A 21,790-nucleotide genomic window follows, 5' to 3' on the forward strand; every position below is an offset into this window, starting at 1 on the left:
ATAAGCCTTTTTATTGGTAGAAGGTAGTTAGATTGCAGTGAATACAGGGTAGACATTCGCTTTTGTAAATTTTTGTTCTGATATAATTTCAAAGTTATAGGAATGTTGCAAGAACAGTACAAAGAATTCTTGACAATCCTTTGCCAATTAACTGTTTTCACTTAGCCTCATTTATCATGCCCATTTTATCATTTTATCTCCCTTTCTCTCTCTCCTTCCCCAAATTTCTGATTAAGTTTCAGACTTTGTGCCCTCTGCTACCTAAAAACTTCAAGATGCATTTACTAAACTCAAGGTCATAGTCACAGTACAGTGATCAAACTGAGGAAATTTGACATTGATATAATACTATTATCTAATCCACCATTCACATTCAAATTTTGTCCAGTGTCCCAATAATATCCTTTATAGCTATCTTCGCCCCCACACCCAGCATCAAGCACTGTATACAGTTGTCAGGTTCCTTCAGTCCTCTTTCCTCTGGAAGGGTTCCTCAGTCTTTCTTTGTGTTTCTTGCTCTTGAAATTTTTGAAGAATACAGAGGCCAGTTATTTTGTACAGTGTCGCACTAATGGAATTTGCCTGATGTCTCCACACACTGAGATCCAGGTTATGAGGGGAATATGCCTGGGTGAGCTTGTGTCCTTCTCAGTGCCTCTTATCAGGAGGCACGTGACGTCTCCTCACTGAAGACGTTAACTTTGATCACTTAGTTAAGATGGCATCTACAGCACAGCAGTCACCTTTCGTGAGAATTTGAATTACAATAATTTTAAGTAGTAAAAGCTTCAAATATCAAAGTCTTATTTTATGTGTAAAATGTGAAATAATGAAAATTCAAAAAGAATTTAAAATGTATCAAGAACGGCTTAATTTTAATGCCAGGCAGCAATGTGAACTATCAACTATATTCTATTCTTTTGCCACAGAGCAGGGCCTGCCTAAGTTTGAATTATGCAGGGCCCCTACAAACAGCCTGTTTGAAGCAGTTTTCCGAACAGTGCTACCAGCAGTGACAAGAGGCCATTGGCATAGATTGTGGGGTTTAGAAATTGGGCATCCATGTTTCTGGCTGAGTGGTGGATAGGGGGACAAACTTGCCTTGCCACTTCCCTTCATCTGGGTCCTTGGAGAGCAGTGACCTCACAGAAGCCGGACCACAAAAACAGTCACCTGATCCCAGGGAGCTAACTGGCCAAGCTGCAGTCAGCCTTTAGAAATTGGCTTCCCTGGGGCAGAAGGCACCATCCTCCCTTTTATCACAGAGACAATGAGTTCTCAGTTTCATTCTCTATCCACAGGGGGGCACACACCCCCCCGGAGTGTGTGGGGTTGAATCTCATCTGTTCAAGGTTCTCTTGTCTCTCTCAAGCTAGGGAAGTGGGGATGCTACCCACTTTCGCCTGGTTTTGTCCACTTCCATGAACACAGCCAAAAGCCCAGAGGCCAGGTGGATGGCCAGGCCAAGCACATCCCTCCTCAGGCCACCTGAGTATAAGGCAGGCATCTGGATACCATGAGCTCTCCTGGGGGGTATGATGATCTGCCCATCAAAACTGAGCAGACTGCCTTGGTGATTTTTAAATAATGTATAACTATTTACAAAATTCCTGTGCCCATGAAGCTAAACTCCAAATCAGGGATCGTTTCATTATGTTACTTGATGCCGGTTCTTACGTTTACGGCTTGATGCCATTTGTGACCCTGAGGGAGACCCCGCAGGCCCCCGGTTTGAATGGCAATCCTAGGAGGTCCGCACTAGCAGGACCAGTCCACCATCCCTCTACGTGGTAACTAGCGGGGGTCAGGGTTTGTTACATACACAAGCCCAGCATCAGACTCATTTTTAAAAAACGTTATTTCCACAGGCACACACAGCTACAAAGCCCATAGGAGGGAAAGCGTGACTCATTAAGCCATTGATACTCTTGCCTATAAATGGAATCTGAGGGGCCGGCCCGGTGGTGCAAGTGGTTAAGTGCACGCGCTCCGCTGCGGCAGCCGGGGGTTTGCCGGTTTGGATCCTGGGCGCGCACCGATGCACTGCTTGTCGAGCCATGCAGTGGCGGCATCCCATATAAAGTGGAGGAAGATGGGCACAATGTTAGCTCAGGGCCAGTCTTCCTCAGGAAAAAAAAAAAGAGAAGAATTGGCATCAGATGTTAGCTCAAGGCTGATCTTCCTCACACACACACACAGAAAAATAAATAAATAAATGGAATTTGAGTTGACAATTCCCCTATCAACCCCTCACCTCACATGTCTAGGAAGATCATGTAAGTCACAGCTTTTTATCAGCCCTGAAAACTCATCATTTTCTTCTTAAGGTACAGAAATAATCTAGTCACCGAAGCATTGAGAACCCCACGTGCTGGGAGGCCTGGAATTTGCGGAGAGCCTGTCCAGATCCTGGCATACCCCTTAGCATTGTGTGACCCTAAGCACAGCTAATATCAATCCCAGTCTGCAAGATGGGGCTGTGGGAGATCAAAATTGACCACCTCAAAACATGTCTATTTACCTTGATTATTTTCTCTGAAGGACATGTGACCTTCCTCCAAACTGCCTAGAAGCGACAGACTGGGAGGGTCCTTGCTAAACCCATTCTTATCAAAGCTCTGTTTAAGGCAAATCTTCATTGTAAAGGTATCTCCCTCTCTGCACCAGGAAGAAGGGGGGATGACCTTATGTCTAGAAACTCTTTATCAGCTTGGAAGGTGAGGACTTAAACCTGCACACTCTTGAGCACTGTGCTTTCTGCTCGTCTCCCATAGCCGACTCCCCCACCCCCAACAGCCTCCTTTGTCTCCCTGAATGTGCTATTTAAGATGAAAACCTCCGCCATTTGTCGAGAAACTCAGCTTCCCTGGTTTCTCCTATGTGTACATGTTATAAAGCTTTGTTTGATTTTCTCCTGCTATTTGGTATTATGTCAATTTAATTTGTAGCCCAGCCAGAAAGGACCCAGAGTGGGCAGAGGATAGTCTCTCTCCCCTTCAGGGACAACAGCACGCCACAGCTCAGCAAACTGCTGTTAGCACTACGTGAAAGAATTTATGGAAAGCACTAAGAATAGAGCCTGGCATGCAGTGAGTGCTCAATCAAAATTTAAAAACAAAACACCAAGAGACAGGGGCTCCATTTCTAACAGCATCACGGCTGGTGCACGAGCTATTTATAGTGCCCAGGTACAGGGGACACATTATCTGTGTGGCGAACCACTCAAGCCCACCAGTGACCAAGCACCCAAAGCCCTCTCCCAGCCCCCACAAACCCTGTCTCTGTGGATAGCAGCAGGGAAGTGTGGGGCCTGTGGCAGATCAAGTGGGGAGCCTTCTCCCAGCTGGTGGGTGACTGGTTCAAATGGCCCGGAGGCCACCAGGTGTGTTACTTCTCATTCTTAAAGAGAGCCATGGAAGCCAACCTCCTTCTCCCTCCAGATGTGAGTGAGACAGCCATCACCAACATGACACGATGCACAAGAGGAGCAACCAGGGCCCCTACAAGCTGGTTCAGCCACTGGAACAACCCATCCTGAAGCCCTGTACTTTCCTTGTGGGACCTCCCTATTCGTTTAAGCCAAGACTGAGTTGGGTTTTCTATCACTGGCAGCTAAAAACATTCTTTTTTTTTGTGAGGAAGATCAGCCCTGAGCTAACATCCATGCTAATCCTCCTCTTTTTGCTGAGGAAGACCAGCTCTGAGCTAACATCTATTGCCAATCCTCCTCCTTCTCCCCCCGCCCCCAAAGCCCCAGTAGATAGTTGTATGTCATAGTTGCACATCCTTCTAGCTGCTGTATGTGGGACGCGGCCTCAGCATGGCCGGAGAAGCGGTGCATCGGTGTACGCCCGGGATTTAAAGGCGAGGAAGGTGTTGGGGGTGGGTAGTGGTCTGGGACTTCAGAGGGCAAGAAGACAATTTTTTTCAGAGTATCTATAGATAACGTGGTCAGGGAGAGAGAGAGAGTTTTTTTGACAAAAGGGGCTTGGTGCCCCTCCCATTGTAACATCTATTTTACATTATCATTACAGCCATCATGATAGAAGATCTGTTCCAGGAAGGAGCCACCATGTCAAATTCTTTAGGCAGTTAGTGGGGGAGGTCAAATGTCCCTCAGAGAAAACAATCAAGGTAAAGAGATATATTTCAGGGTGGCCAAATCTTGATCTCCCACAGTCCCGCCTTTGAAACTAAAAGTTTCACAGTCCTTTTGAAACTTAAAGAAGTTTCATAGTCCAGAAGCTGAGTTGGTAGATTGTTTCATCTCACTGAACACATTTCTTAGTCCTGATAATAGATCCGTTCAATTAAATTCATTTTAGAGGGTCGTGATGCAGGTGGGCTCTCAAGGTTACGCCTATATTGTAGAAGCAAGCAATCAAGTATTTAATAGAAGCATTTCTATGTAAACAAAAGAAAAACAAGGTTAATGGCTGGAGCAAGTTGTAAAGCAGTTTCTGAGTTTAGAGGACAGCCAGTTAAGAAGATTCTTAGATGTCAGCGTCAAATCATCTTTTGCAGTTTAAAATGTCTCTGATGATGTCATCGGGTAATCTCAAGTTTTAATTTTTTTTCTTCCCCCCCTCAAAAGCCCCAGTAGATAGTTGTATGTCATAGCTGCACATCCTTCTAGTTGCTGTATGTGGGACGTGGTCTCAGCATGGCCGGAGAAGCGGTGCGTCAGTGCGCGCCTGGGATCCAAACCCGGGCCTGCGGCAGCAGAGCGTGCACACTTAACCACTAAGCCACGGGCCGGCCCCTCTCTTAAGTTTATATCAAGTCCATCAGCTTCAGTTTGTAAGGCTTCAGGAAAAACGGCAGGTTCAGTTTTCAGTGATTCCAAATGAAAATGATGGAAAAAATGAAAAACATTAATTTGGATATCTGTAGCCAGATATTTCAGAAGACTAGAAGAAATCAGGATCCAGTCCAGTCAACAGATATAAAACAAAAACCTCAAAAGACAATTAACAAAACTAGGATCTAATATCCGCAAACGTATACTATAGTTTTTACTGAAATATAATTTTTCTAAAATCACCCTCATTTTTATCAAAGATAGCCAAATTAAAACTAACTAGTTTGTAAAATGTCTAGTTCCAATAAAGTTGGCCCAATTATTTACATAAGTACAGCAAGAATAGCAATTGATCACATAAGCAGATTTAAAAATCTGCTTTGCTGGAACTTTTTATAAGGAATCTCAGATTGAACTTTAAAGGCCTCTCGAGGCCAGGAAAGCCAAGCCAAGGATTTTGTCATCACACTTCGCCTGTAATACCTACAGATTTGGGTGAATTCCTCTCTTCCGAGGTTCCCCCAAAATATTTCGAGGTTCCTCGTACCTGCCAGATAAGTGACAATCTTTACTTATCCTGCTAAGTGCTGCTTGGAACGTAAGGTACCAGGCCAATATTTCCACGTGGCTTTATGCCACAAAGTCCAGGAACATAAGGTACCAGGCCAATATTTCCACGTGGCTTTATTCCATAAAGTCCAATCTTCATTCCTCAAAAGCTGTATGGTTATATTGCAAATATGATGTTCCAGTCACAGCCTTGGTAATATAACCAGTGTTTCCAATTGTGTCCTGTCATAAGGAGAACAGATTCTTACCGAACTTATGCAAATAACTATATTGCCATGAAAACAACAATACTCACTTATTAAGAGTTTCCAAATTCGAGAGATCAGATAGAAAAAGATAAATATTCCAATTTTACTTACAAAAGTATCATTTACCAAATTGCTATAAGTCATAGCTAGCTCAGGAGAAAAGAGAAAAAGTTTTCCTTAAATCTGAAAAACCAAAACATTAAAAATTCAGCAATACTTCAAATGAAAAATCATAAAAATTATGATCATCCTTCTCAGTTCATTTAGTCCTGTGTAATCCATTCTTGATCACAATCTTTTTGTTAGCAGCTTCATGAAGTCATCGGTTTCTCCATCAGATTTCTGTAATTTCTTACCAAGTTCAGTTTTATGATCAGAAAGTTTGTCAGAAATCTGTACTCCAGTCTAAAGGTCAGAGTCCTTTCCATAAATTTTTCTGAAGGTGAAACATATTTTGCAAAAGCATTAGAGCCAAGAAATGAATCTGTAAACAACAAGACCTCAAAATGGCAACTGACAAAGCAATTTGGTTAATTTTGTGACATACAACACTTTAAAATAATAATAACCAGAATTATGACTGATAACCAGGACAGATCAGAATTTCAGTAATGTTATACAATTTTAAAACACCTATATCAATAACATTTACCCACAAAATATCACCTAAGCAGGCTTATCATCACTTGTCTGACAATGCTTCCCATGTAATTTAACATACTGAATAACCCTAATAAGTTTAGTATCTTCCTCCGTATAGGAAGAGAGGAAATTTCTTTGAGAAGTTTCAGGGCCCTTTGAAAATTCCCAAAGAAAAAAAGTGAAAAAAAAAAGACTTTATTTAAGATATGAATTTTGGAGAGCTTGTCAAATATATAAACAGTCAAGGCAAACAGAGCATTAACAGTCCAAAAAGCCTTAATAGAGAGACCTCAGTCCTTTTGAACACAGATTTTTTTGTCTTTTAGGTAGACTTACTCAAAGGTAAAGAAAAATCTTTTATAACCTCTTGATCAAGTTCAAGAAAATTATCCTTTTAAGAGAAATAAGACCGGGGCCGGCCCTGTGGCTTGGTGGTTAAGTGCGCGCGCTGCAATGCTGGTGGCCCGGGTTCGGATCCCGGGTGCGCATCGAGGCACCACTTCTCCCTCCATCCTGAGGCCGAGTCCCACATACAGCAACTAGAAGGATGTGCAGCTATGACATACAACTATCTACTGGGGCTTTGGGGGGAAAAAATAAAATAAATAAAATCTTTAAAAAAAAAAAAAAAAAGAGAAATAAGACCAAATTATAATTTTGTACCAGCTTACTTCTGATATAAAAACTCATTTACTTAATGAAATTCATTTTAATCTTAGCCAACTGGACCATGCATAAAACTCCTTTTCCAGAATTCCTTCCACACACCTTCTATAACTTTCTTTTTACATTCAGAATTTGTCCTATGCCTTTCTTTTCCCTCCTAGTACTTGAGGACAAATTTATCTTTCTTAATCAACCAAACAAAATATTTCCATTCTTTGTACCTTCTTTATACAACTTACTTTCCTTGTACACAGACATATTTTTCTTAATTTTTAGTAGCTTCAATCACATCTACTAATTTGAAATTTTAACCCTTAGAAACCTTAATTTGTAAGTAAAAACTAAGTAAACAATTATAAAATTTTTTTACATTAGTATCTTGTGGCTTGGAAAATTTACAAACACTTCATAACGTTTAGAAATATGTTACTTTATAGTACAATCTTTCAATAAAACACATGTTTACCAATAGTCCCAAAACACCTTTTAGTTTTCCTGTAATGAAAAGCCAAAAGTAGACAAATGTACATTTAGCAATCAATGTCTAATATCTTATCGTATTTGGAAATGATACTCAGTGAATTTTTATCATAAAATTTAGCAAAACTCTAAAGTTTTAAGTCACCAAAAAGAGTTTGGAAGCTATAACCACCATAACACATAATTATTGTTTAAAGTTCACCCAACATTCATCTTTTTCACAACTATTTAGTTACTTATTCCCAATAATTACTTAGATTGCCTATAAGACTTCATAAGACCTCAGATAAAATTAGCCATCATTTAAATTACTATTTTTGTTAACCAGTTCTGTAATAGAAATAACATCAGTTTTTTCTACAAAATTTCATGTAAATTTCATCACCTCTTATACCTCTAAACATAGTTATCATTAAGATTTTTATCAATAGGTCTTGGTCTTCTAATTTTGGACAAGGGAAGCATTCCCAGTCAGACATTTTAAAACATACTCAGGCAAAGTTGACGTAACCTCTTTATATAAAATTAGCTCAAACATTCCAACCTTTATAATCTTATCAACACTTACACTTTTACATGTTCTCAATTCAATTGTAACCTGAGTTAAGGTCTTAAGGCTAGTCAAATTTTTCCCTTTCTGTTTCTGGCCTTTTTTTAGGTACCAATTAAACAATTGTGTGAGAGCTCTCAAAACATTTTTTTCCCCCCAATTTAGAAGTTTTTCCAATTCAAAGGATCTGTCGTCTGGCCATTGACGAGTGGGATCTTCATTTGTATATTTATTCCAATAGTGACTTGATCCAATACGCCTTTTTAAGGAAAGACCCGGAGGTAACTTTCCACGCTTAGAATAAATCTTTACCACGGACGCAAGAGGCATCCCTGGTGAGGGTGCAGATGATGTAGCCCCCATGATCCACAGAATTCACTCCCAAAGATATTCAGAGAAAGTAAAGACCGTTGCACAGGCAGTAAGGATGGTGTAGTGAAAACGGTGTCTCCAGTCTCCCACAATAGTGTGGGACGCCTCCAGTCACAGACCCGCTAATCTGTGACACCGGGCAGGCGATACTGGAATGGGATTTTTCCAGCACTAACAAGCAACGAAGGTTAAGACGACAAAAGCCCTTATGGACTGGGCCCTTTATGACAAACTCCCCTGAGAGCTTGGCACAGCCGGACAAAGACAGTTCGGAACCCCAGTTTACTCAACTGGCCACCAAGGGGCACCCCGGTAAATGTACCTTCTGTATGGTGGAGACCAAGGAGAATATTCTCACTGGTCACAAAGCCAAATTCTCAGGACACAGAACAAGACAGAGACTACTTGGGAGGAAAAGGGATCAAGGGCCGGCCCTGTGGCTTGGTGGTTAAGTGCGCGCGCTGCGATGCTGGCGGCCCGGGTTCGGATCCCGGGTGCGCATCGAGGCACCACTTCTCTGTCCATCCTGGGGCCGAGTCCCACATACAGCAACTAGAAGGGTGTGCAGCAGTGACATACAACTATCTACTGGGGCTTTGGGGGCAAAAAATAAAATAAATAAAATCTTTAAAAAAAAAAAAAAAAGAAAAGGGATCAAGATCAAAACCAAGAGTACTCTACCAAATTTACCAGAGTCACTAAAAGCACAAGAAACTAGTTTCCCAAATATTGTCTCCTGCCAATCTAAATTTAGAAAAAGAAAAAAATTCTCACTGCTTGCTTCCACCGCACCCCGCAGATAGAGATTCCGGGAGCCTGACGTGGTAAGAAATCTTACCTTTTGCTGGCTTTCGTCAGGTGTTCCCCTATCTCATCATCTGCAGTAGTCCAGGGAGAAGGCAGTTCTTCCAGAGAAGGCAACTTGCCAGCCAGTGGGGATCCTGCCAGCTACACCGAAACTGTGGGGAGAGAGGGAGAATCCCCCTCTGCCTTTTCCCTTAAGGTTCTTCTGGCTGGCCAAATAATCAACAAGACAGATTAGCAGGAGAAAATAATACCAAGTTTAATAACATGTATACATGGGAGAAACTCAGAAATGAGCAACTTGTCCCTCTGTCTAAGCTGCTTGCTTAAGTATTGTAGCTAAAGGCGAGGAAGGTGTTGGGGGTGGGTAGCGGTCTGGGACTTCAGAGGGCAGGAGGACAATTCTTTTCAGGGTCATCTATAGATAATGTGGTCAGGGAGAGAGAGAGATTTTTTGATAAAAGGGGCTTGGTGCCCCTCCCATTGTAACATCTATTTTACATTATCATTACAGCCATCATGATAGAAGATCTATTCCAGGAAGGACCCACCATGTCAAATTCTTTAGGCAGTTAGTGGGGGAGGTCAAATGTCCCTCAGAGAAAACAATCAAAGTAAAGAGATATATTCAGGGTGGCCAAATCTTGATCTCCCACACAGTCAACACACACGCTGGCAGATACCAGCGCTTTTCAAGACAGAATGCAGCAGAATTACCTGGAGGGCTTTGGTTTACTGGAGAAGCAAATGATTTCAACTCAAGGGAGACTATTCAACAATCTTTGAGAAACAAGAAGCCATTATCCCTTGAAGTCTAAGGAATGACAATCCAGGGTTGAGAGAGACAGAAAAGTGCAACCAAGCAGCACCAGATGCATGCTCCCACTTTCATCAAAAGAGGTTAAAAATACAGAACATGCTCCAAAAAACTCCTGTGTTCCACGGTTCACGGACAATGACAGTCGGAATCCTTTGGTGAACTCTAAGCAGGAGGCTCAAGGTTACCCCAAGGACGGAGGAAGGAAAGCCTTCTGCTACCACCACTCTCCAAATAGCTCCAGGTAGAGTCTGACCCAAAGTTTTGGCCTCCTGCTTGTGATTAACCAAATCTCTGGCCTTGAGCCTAAATTCCTAATTTGTACTGGAGGCCAAGGACTAAGCTAAACCCAAATCTAAAGTCCAGCAACAGCCACTGCCACTCAACCTTTTACAGAATGACCACGGAATCAGACAGCAAAGTGGCCGAAGCGCTGGAGGCGCCCTTCCAGGCCACAGGGCACGATTCCCTCTTTCAGGAGGCACTCCACGACCTCAACTCCAGCTCCAAAACTAAAAGTTCAAGGTGTGAGGCCAAGACACTATTTCCCTCCTTCCAGACCTCTCTAGAGCCAGGGAAGGAGAGATACCTAGCAGTCACCTGTTCATGACAAGATCCAAAGGTAAATATCCAAGGTGGAAAGAACACGATTAGAGGGATCTCTCACACGCCCCAAGTCTCAAATGCCATCCAAGAAAAAAAAGAACCATCCATCAACCAGCATCTAAAGCCACTCACCATAAACTGGCAAAATCTGAACACTTGGAATACTTAGGTTTAAAACTTTGCAACTCTTGTATTACTCTATTTTCCACCACCAAAAATGTTATTAAGAATGCAGAATAAAGGATACGCTAATACTATGGGATATACAACATGCTGTTAGCAAATGACTGTGCCAGTTCACTCTCCTCGGAGCAGCCCTGCAAACCGCACGTATGGGATGAATATGAGTTAGAGAAAAAGTTTTCCATCAAAGTTTATATAAACTCGAAATTTAAAGAATGTTAAAATCCTAACTTTTCCTCTATAAAGTGTTCTTTTCCTAATGTGATGGTGTTAAATGTTATCTGAAGTTTAGGTTCTTTGGAGAAAGCTTGTTATTTTCTAATTCTGCAAAACCCATTATCCTGTATTTTTTATTGAATCTGAACTATATATAAACACATGCCCCACTTTTATTTGCCAATAGAGATCAGTTAAGTTTGTAATAGTTTAAACCCCTAATAGATGATGTGAAAATCAAACAGAAAACGTACAGCAGGGCGGTAGACCGCTTCACTAACCGCCTTCACATTTTTCTTTTAATATACACGTACTCTGGCACACAGTTCGTTAAACTGCGTTCTGCTTAACACACCAGTTTTAACTATCTTTAATTTTTTTTTAATATTCTGCTTTTAGAAGTATTCTAAGTCCAATGCGAAAAACCTGGAAATCACAGCAAAGGCCTCTAAAAAGAAACTCCCCTCGCTCCTATTGACAGTGTTGGCGGTGGGATCTTCAGCACCACTTGCCCTTCTCAAAGCCCTCCAGCGCCACAGTTCCTTCTCCGAAGCTCCTCCCTGCTCCACAGCTGGGCCTAAGGCTCTTAGAGCAGAAGGGAACCGAGCGACCCTTCCCTTTCACCCTGCGAAAACACGCAGCCCTCCACCAGCTCCCAACAAGGCAGCGTTAATTCCAGGGCACGATGGATGAGTGTGAAGTACGCAAGACACGGACAGACTCCTACATGGGATTGTGAACGGCACACTGATGGGAAGAAAGGGGCGATTCCGCCAAACAGCTAGCACAGCAGATAAAACTCCAACAGACAATTCTGCCCCAGAGAGTGGCCGTCTTATCTCAAACAATTTTTCCCAGTGTAAACTCGTAATACAATCAAGGAAGCAGGCAAGTCTTTATGCGTTTCTGCGCAATGGGATTAATCTTACCAACAGAAGACGATTCTGTGGAAAAACTCGACTGCTCAGAGACCTGGGCCTCGCGTTTTGCAGATGACAGGAAAAACGTGAGGGAAATGGCGGCGCGTGGGGGACATTCCGCCGTGCGGTACCCACGACCGCCGCACTCCCGGCCGACCGCCCGGCCTCCACGTCACCGATGAAAACCACCCCTCGGACCCCGGGTCGCACGCCAGGAGCTTAGCGTCCATGTCAGCCCAGGGCGAAAAGTGCCAACTCCGTTCCAGGTCACCGACACCGCAGAAGCAGCCGCCGTCCTCGGACTGGTTTTAAAGGCGCGGTCAGGAGCCGGGGGCTAGGCCCCAGCCGGCACGTGGTTTTAAAGTGCCTCCCCCCCCCCAGGGAGACGGACAAGGCGGGACACAGTCGGACTTGCGACCTGTGGGGGCGGGGGAAGGACGGGGCGCGGGGGGCGGGCGGCGCAAGCTTCTCACCCAACGCCCCAGACTCGCGCGGCCCCGCACACGCGCGCCCACCTGCCGACTCCCGGGGCGCAGCTGGCCCCAACCGCACGTGCGGCGGAGGGGAGGGCGCGGCCCCGGCCCCCGCTCACCTGGGCAGCGGGCGTCTCCGGTCTCCGCCCTCGCTATGCACAGGGACGCGGGCCAAGAGCGCTGGGCGTGCGCCAGCCTCCCACCCCACGTCCCGCCGGCCGCTCTTTGTGACTGGAGGGCGGACGCCGCGCTCCTCCCGGCGCCAGGCACCGCCCCCGCGCCCTCTCGGCGCCGGGCTCGGCAGGCATTCCGGGGTGGGGGCAGGGTGGCGAGGGCGGCGAACTGTTCGGGGATGAGGCGGCTAGCTGCGCCGGGGACTCCTCTGCAGCCTCTCGGGCGTCTCCGGAAAGTTTAGAGCCCCAGGGAGTGAACCCTGGAGCTGACGTCGCTGATTTCTATAAGCGATGGCTGTGGGATTTGGCTGTTCACAGCTCTTGGTTTGGCATCTTCTCCTGGAAACAGTCAGAGGAGGTAGGCCAGGCAAAGGTAATACCCCAAAATCGCAGTTGAGGAAACCGGGAGACATAGAACTTACGGTTACTTTCTTTCTACATATATTCAATAATAAATATTTATTGAGTACCTACTAGTGCCAGGCATTGTCCTAGGGGCTGAGAATAGAGCAGTGACAAAACGGAGGGAGTGGTGCAAAAAAAAAATGAAGCTTAAGAGGTTAAATAACGTGCTGGGATTCATACAGTTCCCAGGTGCCAAGATCTGACCCCAGAACCTGCATGCGCTCTGGCTGCCCAGTGGGCCGCTGAGCCAAGACCTGGGGCTGCGTCATCCTTCCACCTGCTCTCCACACTCAGTGTCAGTGACTTCCTCCTTCTACTCCCTACACTGCAATGAAACTGCTCTTGGTGTCCCCGTTACCTCCCAGTGATCAAATCCAGAGGTTTGTCTTCATACCTTATCTGCGTGGCTCCAGGGCCTGAGCAGCTCCACTCTGGCTCCCCTGACACAGCCCTCCTGGCTGTCCTGTGGCTTCTCTGACTACTCCTTCTCAACACCTCATTGTGGTCCTCCTTTCCCATTCCCTAAATATTTTCATTCAAAACGGTTCTAGACTTGCCTCTCTGCTCTCTTTTCCAGTCTTTGGGTGATTCCATCCTGTCCCCTGTCTTAGTCAACAACCTCCTGCGCACTGCCCCGTCTCAGTATTCCTAGTCCTGCTCTCACCCTAGTTCTCATGCACTTTCTCTCTTAAAGCCCCAAACATCCAACTGCCAACTGCATATTCCACTTCCATGTCCCACAAACAGTTCAAACTCAATTAGTCAACAAGTCTCAAACTGAAATATTTGGGGCCGGCCTGGTGGCGTAGTGGTTAAGTTTGCGTGCTCCCCTTTGGTAGCCTGGCATTCGCAGGTTTGGATCCTGGGCGCAGACCTAGGCACTGCTTATCAAGCCATGCTGTGGCAGCATCCCACATATAAAGTAGAGGAAGATGGGCACGGATGTTACTACAGGGCCAGTCTTCCTTAGCAAAAAGAGGAGGATTGGCAACAGATGTTAGTTCAGGGCTAATCTTCCACACACACACAAAATGAAATATTTATCTTTCCCCTAAAACGTGCTTCTTGTTTTTGTAAATTCTCCATCTTGTTGAAGGTCCCAGCCCTTCCATCTCCTCTTCATGCTTACTCAGTTGCCAAGTCCCATAGATGTCTGTGTCCGCGCTCTCTCAAATCCCAGCCACACACCATCCTTCTGTCAGGCCCTCTGGATTGCTCCCAAGGCTTGCTAAAGCGCTAAAGACCACTGTCTGTGCTTTTTTGTGCTTGCCACCTCCGGCGGGGGCCAGGTGTACTTTCTAAAACATACACCTGTGTCGTCTCTTTTCTGCCTAAAGCTCTTCAAGGGCTCGTTGTGAAATGGTTTAGCAGGTCCTTCCTTCCAGACCTGACCTTGTCACCTTTCTAGCCTCACTCCCCCCTCCCCCACCAGTCCGTTCCTATCCAGCCTTCAGGCCATTGGGGCCTCCCCAGAGTTTTCTGAAAGGGGGACAGATTGTGGTCTCTGTTTCCTCCAAGGCTTTGCAAAACCCCTCTACCTCTCAATCAGCTTTCAGGACTAAACACAGAACCTCCTCACCGCGTGTTTGCTGCCTTTCCTCCATCGTTCCATGACATCGGTGTTCACTTCTGTCCAGACTTGTATCACTCTGTGCTTTGATAATCTCGTTGCTAAATTGCTCTTCTGCTACTTTTTGAGCTCCCCATGGAGCTCTGTCCCCCTCCTTTTATTATCTTTTATCTCTGCCCCTCCCCCCAGGATCCAGCAAGTGCTGTTTGTGTTTGCTAAACCATAGCATGGGCTACTGATGCCCTCTCCCCCTTTGATCTCCCTGACTGATTTTCTTCGTCCCTTTGCTCCTTCCTTTCACCCCTGACGTGGCAAGGGAAGTCTTGCATAACAATACATCAAAGTGATGAAATGAGCTGCAGTGCGATCTAGCATGAGGAAGGTGGATATATTTTGTAGGGATTCCACTTTAAAGGCTGTGAGGATCTGGGGCAAAATGACTGGTGGGGGGAGGAGGAGGCAAGATGAAAGCTCAGCTCTGGGGGCACAGGGTAGGGGAAGGATGGGGGAAGGGACCAAGGGAACTGAAACTTCAAGTGCCTGCAAGTGGCAAACTCAATACAGAGTGCAAGGCAACAGGAGAGCACTGGTGAAGAGGTGCTTACACCGTGCTGTGGGCTGTGGTTTTCCTGACCTGCTCTGCTGGAGCCCTTCTGCTATGTGTGTGACTCTCCCCAGCCAGTGAGGGGCACAGTGGCAGGCCACAGCCTGCAGAGGTGGTCTAGCTGTGGCTAGCAAAGCCAAGACCCTGACTGATTCCAGTTTATAATACTAAGTCCCCAGGGGTGCATACTGCCAGAGTGAAGAATTTCTTTCTCTAATGTTCCTTACTGTCTGCTTGGGGTTTCACTCACCAGTTGGAGAATGAATCTGGTATTAGATGTGAGTCATGGTGCCATTTACTGGCTATTTGACTGTGGGCCACCCAGTCATTTCACCTCTGGACCCTCAGTTTCCTCATCTGAAAGTGGAAATTAAAAACATAACCACTGCACAAGAGTGTATCAAGTTTAAATGAGCTAATCAATGGATCCTATATGAGGGGAGCAGGGACACCAGGAATTCTCCATCTGGGCTATTTAAGCATCTGAATACCAGTGCCTGGGTCCTACTCCCAGAGAATTGGATTCCGTTTGCTCAGGAAAGAACCTTTGAGTTGATCTTGACTCTCTCTCTTATACCCTACATTCAATACATCATCACATCCATGTGGCTCTCCTTTTTTAAAACGTTTTCTTTTGAATTAACATTATATTTATAGAAAATTTGCAAAAGTAGTATAGAGAGTTTCCATATACTTCTCACCCAGGTTCCCCGAATATTAACATATTACAGGGGCTGGCCCAGTGGCATGGTTAAATTCACTTGCTCTGCTTCAGTGGCCCAGGGTTCGCATGTTCAGATCCCAGGCGCGGACCTACGCACTGCTTATCAAGCTGTGTTGTGGCAGGTGTCCCACATAAAATAGAAGAAGATGGGCACAGATGTTAGCTCAGGGCCAATCTTCCTCAGCAAAAAGAGGAGGATTGGCGACAGATGTTAGCTCAGAGCTAATCTTCCTCACAAAAAAAAAAATTTAAAAAATCTTACATAACCATGGTATAGTTATCAGAACCAGGAATTTATCATCGGTACACTACTGTTAACTAAAGACTTTATTCAAATTTCACTAATTTTCCTAATGTCTTTTTTTTTTGATTCCAGAATCCCACCATTGCCACCAAGCTGCCATCATTTCCAGCCTGGGTAAGAGCCTCCTAGCCATTCTCTTTGCTTCTACTTTTGCCTTTCTCCATCCTATTTAAGCTTTGTTCTTTCTTAATTATTGGTTAGTTTTGTAATGGTGTAGCGTTGGTCTTCAATTTTTTTCTTAAGTCTGCAGTTTTCCTTTGATCTCATGCCGCTATTCTGTCCATTTGTCTTTGAGCTCTTGTTTATGAGCTAACATTCCGTTCTTCTTAAGACGTAGAGTCTGAAGCACTTGTGGGGAATTTCTTTTTGTTCCTTGGGCTATACTTTCTCCTAGGTTTGGTTCATCATGTTTTGCATTCTTGCTTCTCTTTTTCCTTTGGGACAGAGGGAGAGAGGAGCTGTAGCACGTTTGTGTGGGTTCCACTGTGTTCTTACCCAAATAGCCCCCTTCAAAACCTCCTTTTGCGCTGACATGTTGTGAATGACTTCTCCCTCTCCTGCCCACTGTATCTGACATCAGTTGGATTTGCCTGATGAGCCAGTTGTTTGAGGGCTGGGTATTTTGTGATCTTTTTTTATTTCTGGTAGTCTGGTAGCCAGACGGCATGGCTGGGACAGGGATGGCGCAGAGTGAGAGGTCAGCTGAGGGGGATACAGTCTTGTTAGAATATCTGGGCTCTGTTCTCCCTTAGAAGGTTTGAGGGAGGGGCCGGCCCAGTGGCACAGTGGTTAAGTGTGCACGCTCCGCTTCGGCGGCCCAAGGGTTTGCAGGCGCGCACCGACGCACCACTTGTCAAGCCATGCTCTGGCAGCATCCCATATAAAGTACAGGAAAATGGGCATGATGTTAGCCCAGGGCCAGTCTTCCTCAGAAAAAAACAGGAGGATTGGCATCGGATGTTAGCTCAGGGCTGATTTTCCTCACAAAAAAACAAACAACAAAAAAGAAGGTTTGAGGAATATCCTGTATCATTTCTCTGTACTGTTTCCCTCGGCCCAGAGAGGGTGATTCTGTCCCTTTAGAGGGGACACTCGGGCTTCAGAGCTACCTACCAATGCAGCATTTTTCACTTCGCATGTTTCACACTTTTCTCCTTAGTAGACATTTCCAGTCTCCTAGTCAGAAGAAAAAGGGAAAAGATGAAGACAGCCACCTGGGTTGATTTTGTCCCTTTTGGAGTATATTATGAAAACTATGGAGTGTATTTGCTGAAGTGTAGGGGTGGAATTAGGAATTTCAACAAATTGCATAGCAATAGGGTCTTTATTCAGAGTGGCCGAGTGCCCAGGTAAATATTCTAGAACCCTAAGGAGAAAGAAAATGAATAACTGGGATCAACTAGCAGTCTTTGACACAATTATATATGAATACTCAGGTCTCTTATTTTATTTTAAGCCTCACAGCCATTAAACTTATTTTCCTTAGGTTGTGTAAAGCAGGCTGCTAAGCGTGCTCCTCTCCCTCTCTTACCTGCTGCTGCCCTGGGCCAGCTGCACAGCTCCACCTGCCCTCAGAGCTGAATCTCCTTCCCTAACCGTGGCAACCATCATCATCCACTTTCCACATATGAGAAGTGTTCTGCACACTTGAAAAGGTCTTTGAGGCCAGAGAAAAATGAGAGGACCCAAACTGAGGTGGCTGGGACTAGATGAGACAAATAAAGAAAATAGGGAAGGGAAAAGTGGGCTCAAGATGCCAGCAGTAAAGTCACCTGGAAAAAACAGGCAGGAAGTGACCAGATCTGATATTTTAGCTGAGAAAGTGGCCAAAGGGGCAGATATGGCTGACATATAAAAAGAAGTGGTAGCTATGAACCAAATGGTGGGGTGAGAGGCAAAGAGAGATGAAAACCAAAAATGTCTCCAAGGTATCTTGCTTAGGTGGAAGGTGAAGTTGCAATGTTGTCCAATGCTTTACACAGAAGTTAAGTACTCTATCTTCACCATGACTTGCTAGTGGAACATTAAGTTGTAATGGTCTTATAAATTGAGTATTGTGTCAAATTTATCAGAGATGGGGCTCAGAGGTAAATTCCAGTGCCCTCATTTAGAAGCATATCATCTTACCCACAGCCTGGATTTAGAAGAAAAATCGACAGCAATAGGTCAATAACTGAGGCTGGAAAAATCCTATTGCATAGTTTGTCTTATCATATAGGAAACACTTATCAGTCTCTTGTCACTTCTAGTCACTCTGTCTCTAGAGCATGCTTGATGTCTGGAGAGATTAATGATGCAAGAGAAAGAAGAAATATTACCTATTCAGGATACAGGGGGGTCAATGTAACCTTGAGATATGAGAGAGAGAAGCCATGGCTCCAGAGTTCTGAAGACCACTCATAACATAAGATGAGCCTTACCAGGTTAAACCCACAGCCCCTGCCTCCCAAATGTTTCTCCTTTCATCTTTCTATGTGCTATGACAAAATGAACTTAATCTTCCCCCAAATCTGCTTTAATCACATATTCCTTTCCTCAAGGCCTTTGATGACTCCACATTTACTAGATGGTGGATCCTGACATCCCCTGCACATTATTGGTGATGTCTGTCTTGGTCATTTGATTCAGGTGGTGTTTGCTAGATCTGTCCACTGCAAAGTTTCAATTTTCCTCTTCCATACTCTGTTCTTTGAAAGGAAATTACTAAGTCTAGCCTACACTCAAGAAGGGAAGGAGTAAATTCCACCTCCTGGAGGGGGAAGTATCTACATATACTATTTAGAATTATTTATAAGGAAGATCTGTCTCCTCTTTCTTGCTTGCTTGCTTTCTTGCTTTCCTTCTTTCCTTCCTTCCTTCCTTTTCAATCATTTATTTATATTAGTAGGGATTCATGTATATGTATTTTATACTCTCAGTTATAATCCAATGCTGTTATTTATTTTGTTGCTCAAATTTTCCCAGCTTTGGCCATTGGGAACTCTTTCAGATTGGCTTCGGTGTCTCTTTGACATGCTCCCATCCTTTTGCTTTTGGAGCACTTCCTCAGCTTCTGGCACCATAAGATGTTCCAGGTTCAGCTTATACTTTCCTTTCCCAGCCCTGGTATCAGCCATGTTTCCAAGGAGCCCTGGTTCCTTTCACTGGAGAATGGTATTTAGAAACCAAGATCTTGATGAGAGTGTGCTCATTGCTATGGGGGATGTCACTGATTCTTAGCACAGCTTCAGGAAATATATGTATGTATACTGACCCATGGATATACACATAGTTATAAATATCTGTCTGTCTGTCTGTCTATCTATCTACCTACCTACCTACCTACCTATTAAACCGAACACGAGTTCATACTGATATCTCCAACTTAAATCCAACACCATAAGCTTCATTCTAGCATTCCCCCCTTGTTTCTTTGATGGTAGGAAACCTGGCTCCTCTTATCTACCATTTATTTACTTATTTGTTCAACTGTAGTATTGTTGTAAAGTACTTTCAGAATTGTTAACTCCTGTAAGAAACAAATTTACAAGCTAGAATATAGTGTTTATATACAGTTCTTTAGCCTTACAGTTTCCAGTCAAAATACTAGTTTTCAAAGTTATTTGGGTCAGCTCCTTTTTTTCCCCACCCCCTTCAGTGAGGTTATAGCATACATTTATAATACAGTTAGATTCATTTGTCACAGTCTGTTTTCCATGTTTCGCTCAACATCCTAGTTGTTTTTTATTTGCATACAGTAAAACTTGTGCTGTGTGAAATCGACAAGTGTATAGTGTCATATATCTACCATCCCAGTGCCATACATAACAGTTCCATCACCCTAAAAGTCCCTCTGTGTGTCCCTTTTGCAGTTAACTGCCTAATACCTGGCAACCACTGATTTGTTTTCCGTCCCTATACAGTCATGCACCACATGTTTCAATCAATGACTGACTGCTTATACGATAGTGATCCCAAAAGATTAGTATCATAGAGCCTAGGTGTGTAGTAGGCTATACCATCTAGGGTTGTGTAAGTATACTCTATGATGTTCACATAACAACAAAATAACCTAATGACACATTTCTCAGAATGTGTCCCTGTCATTAAGCGACGAACGACTGTAATTTTGATTTTTCCAAAATTTCATATGAATGGAACCATATAATACATATGCTTTGGGGTTTGGCTTCATTCACTTAGCAGAATGAGTTTAAGATCCATCCATGTTGTTGCATGTATCAGTAGCTCATTCCTTTTAATTGCTAAGTAGTATTCCATCATATGAATGTTCCACAATTTATCCATTAACCTGTACGTCTTGGTTACTTCCAGCTTTTTGTGATTATGAATAGAGCTACTTATAAGCATTTCCATACAATTTTTTGTTGTTCTTTGAATATAAGTTTCCTATTCACTTTGATAAATACCTATGAGTGGGGTTGCTAGGTTGTATGGCAAGCCTCTGTTTAACTGTATATGATGGTACCAAACTGTTTTCCAAAGTGGCTATACCGTTTTGCATTCCCCACCAGCAATGAATGTGTTTCTGTTCCTCTGCATCCTTGTCAGCATTTGGTGGTGTCAGTTTACTTTATTTTAGCCATTCCAGTAGGGTCTGCTTTCTTTATGAGGGCAGACTTGTTTTGGTAAAAACATTAGGTGTTATTAACATTCACTTAGCTAACAGAAGTCTGATGAGGGTTTTTATAGTGTTAAATTAATTTAAAAAGGAGGCCATTAGAGGTAGTTCTAATGCCCTAGCAGCCTATGTAAGCAAACCAAAATCTAAGCCTGAAATGCCTCAAGGTTAAGAAATCAAAACCTAGAGGCCGGCCCGGTGGCATAGTGGTTAAGTTCGCATGCTCTGCTTCAGCGGCCTGGGGTTCACGGGTTCGGGTCCCAGGCATGGATCTACATACTGCTCATCAAGCCATGCTGTGGTGGTGTCTCACATACAAAATAGAGGAAGATTGGCACAGATGTTAGCTCAGGGATAATCTTCCTCACACGAAAAAAAAAAAAGAAATCAAAACCTAAGGGCAACCAATCACAAACAGCCAACTAGGATTTTCCAAATAAGGCAACCACTTAAGTGATAGCCAATCAAATAATTTTTAAATTTCTTTGGTTTACTTCCACCTATTCTCCATAAAAGTCTTTCCCCCAGCTCCTGTCAGTGGAGTGCTCCTAACCACTTCCAGTTTGGTGCTGCCCAATTTGAATAAATTTTTGCTCAAATAAACTCTTAACATTTTTAATATGCCTTAGTTTATCTTTTAACAACAGTAAGTCAAAGTGTAGATTACTCTTATCATCTTGAATCAAAATGCTGTTGATTGAAGAAAATTCATTTTAGAAATTACTGCAATTTGAAGGTGTTCTGGTAACCAGATTAGGCCCAAGATAGAGTTGCTCATACTGTGCCCATGTCAGCAAGCCAAAACTTAACTGAGTTTCTATGCTCAGCTCTCCCAGAAAAGGAGGGACCAGGTCAACCAATCAGTGCTTGCCTGCTCAACACAAGTTACCTGACCCAGCTCCAAGACTTCCCTTTGCTCCATTATAAGGAAAGTAATCCTATTTTAACCAATTGGAAAATGCCCAATATAACTTCTTTGGTCTATAAAAATCTCTCACCTTGTACAGCTCTTTGGAGCTCCTTTCTGTCTGCTAGATTGGA

The 21,790-nt window shown here is 43.9% G+C and overlaps 1 protein-coding gene and 1 long non-coding RNA gene across 13 annotated transcripts in view; one reads left to right on the forward strand and one right to left on the reverse strand.

Annotated features, from left to right (window-relative positions):
* Positions 1–12,683, reverse strand: part of NINL (ninein like) — a 139,432-nt gene extending 126,749 nt beyond the window's left edge. For 3 of the 11 annotated variants that reach the window (XM_087445739.1, XM_087445740.1, XM_087445730.1), the window contains exon 1: positions 12,468–12,683. The gene's annotated coding sequence lies outside the window, so the exon portion shown is untranslated. Of the gene's footprint in view, positions 1–9,167; positions 9,343–11,884; positions 12,414–12,467 lie in introns of those variants that run through there. The other 8 variants (XM_087445732.1, XM_087445731.1, XM_087445729.1 and 5 more) reach the window with 8 other exon arrangements.
* Positions 12,629–21,790, forward strand: part of LOC147914313 (uncharacterized) — a 29,871-nt gene continuing 20,709 nt past the window's right edge. For both annotated transcript variants that reach the window (XR_015555677.1, XR_015555676.1), the window contains exons 1-2: positions 12,629–12,879; positions 16,201–16,242. This is a non-coding gene — a long non-coding RNA (uncharacterized LOC147914313). The remainder of the gene's footprint in view (positions 12,880–16,200; positions 16,243–21,790) is intronic.

This window comes from Ceratotherium simum, chromosome 21 (assembly GCF_057802395.1).
Source record: "Ceratotherium simum simum isolate JZ-2026a chromosome 21, ASM5780239v1, whole genome shotgun sequence".
Classification (NCBI taxonomy): Eukaryota; Metazoa; Chordata; class Mammalia; order Perissodactyla; family Rhinocerotidae; genus Ceratotherium; species Ceratotherium simum.